Here is a 2,028-nt window from a genome sequence, read left to right on the forward strand (position 1 = left end):
GTGCCCTCAGGCGAGCGGGGGGACGCGGAGCCGCGTCACGTCCCGTGTCCCCGCGGGCAGCGCGTTCCCCACGGGCCTGGGCCGCGCGGAGCCGCCGAAGGCGCAGGGCGGAGGTGGAGCTGAGGCGCTCCGAGAGCCCTGCGAGGGGAAGGAAGCCGGCGTCACTGGGCAACGTCGCAGCCGGAGCAAACAAACGCCTGCGGCCTGCAGCGAGCAGCCCCAGGGAGCGGCGGGTGCACCCCGGGGTGCTCCGCGTCCCATGGGAGCAGCCCTCACGGAGCTCCGTGTGCCGCCACTCCAGTGAGGAACCAACCATGGTGTCTGGAGGCTGACGCCTTCCAGAAATGCGTTTGCTTTCGACTCCATGCCTGCCCGTAGCAAACAGATCCGGGTGATACACTGCAGTGAACGGCCCAGGGGATGAGGTTATGCCGGAGGGGTCAATGCCCGGTGGGAGATGGACCCAGCAATTCTGGGAATGCTGCTGGGCTTCTCCCCACAGTCCCGGGGGGATCTTGGCAGGAGGGAAAAACAGCCTCTCCTTTTGCCAGCCTCGAGGTTAATCCCTATCCTCCTCCCCTATTAAACCTGTATTTCTGCTCAGCCCTGGGAGGCAGCTGCTGGCTGGAAGCGCCAACCTGGAGTGTAAGCCTTAAGCCAGGCATGCCTGGATCTGCTGAGAGTCTGCAGGAGAAGCTGCACTGCTCCCTCCTCCCACTGCCCAGGAGGAGCTCGATGGGGGGAACATTCCTGTCCCATCCTGGCATCAGTCACAGCAGTTCCTACAGCCCAGCTGTGCCCAGTTTCCTTCCCATCTTAATTTCCATGTTTCCTTCTTCTTCTCCTTCTGCAGTAGAGCTTTTCCTCAGTTCCCTCCTGGGGGCAACATCCCATGGGGACCCTCCTCCAGGTCATCTGGGGGAGCCGAGGTCGCAGGGGCACAGCTGCGTTGTGGCTGGGGAAACCGGCTCGACACGGGGCAGGGTAGGGCACCCGGGGAGGGGGCACAGCCACCCCCCGCCCACTGTCCCTCCTCAAACCCCCTCGACGCAGCCACTTTCTCTTCCTCCTCCACCCGACGGGCTTCGCCTCCTCGTGGGACTGGGGGTCTTCCGGGCGGGGAGGTGGTTCAGGACGAGCCCGGGCACGGGGGGTGGGGGGCTCAGGGACCCCCACACTCTCAGTACGGGCTTTGTGCTTCCTCACTGCAACAGGAAACCCTTTCCCCAAGCCCCAGCTGCCGTACACTCCCCGTCCCCTTCCCTGTCCCGAGGTGCCGTACATCCCACGGATGTTACTCATTAACTACCAGCCCTTCCTGGCAGCCAACCGCAGCCCCCCACTCTCGGGAGGGCTGTGCCGGGGGGACAGGGACGGACCCCAGCCCTGGCCATGTCCCCGCTGCCGTCTGCGATCTCGCAGCCTGGCGCAGGTGGGTCCCTCAGAGCACCGTCCTTATCCTGCGGGGCACCTCGGGGCACCGTCCTTATCCTGCCGGCCGCTCGGCAGATTCCCCGGGGCTTTCGCAGGGACGCTCACGCTCGGTGGGCTCCAGAGATCACGAGACAGGGATCCAGAGATCAGGAGCAGGGACAGATGCTCCGAGGTTTTCCAAATGCTTGGGACACCCGGACTCCTCTCCGGCTCTGCCCTCGCGGGGAAGAGCCCGAGGGACATGGCTGCCTCTCAGCGTGCCTCAGTTTCCCTGGGGTGCTGGGGATGCCAGTGCTGCCAGCGTTCTCCAGCCGAGGCCAGGACACGGGACACAGTGGGACACCGGCGACAGTGCCACGGGGAGGACACCGCGGAGCCCACGTGTTTGGGAGGGGGGGGCTGCCTACTGCTGACTGCGCTCGTCAGCGAGCGAAAGTTTCTCTGGTGTGTAGGAAGAGGAGCGGGGCCTTCCCCAGGAGACCCAACCCAGGATGAGTCACGGCTCGGGGAGTCCGCGCTGGAACTCGCTGTCCAGGTCCCACCGGCGGGACGGGGGAAGGGGTCTTCCTTTGCCCCACCCACCCCCCAAACAGC

Source organism: Corvus brachyrhynchos, unplaced genomic scaffold, assembly GCF_000691975.1.
Source record: "Corvus brachyrhynchos isolate BGI_N302 unplaced genomic scaffold, ASM69197v1 scaffold193, whole genome shotgun sequence".
In the NCBI taxonomy this organism is placed as follows: Eukaryota; Metazoa; Chordata; class Aves; order Passeriformes; family Corvidae; genus Corvus; species Corvus brachyrhynchos.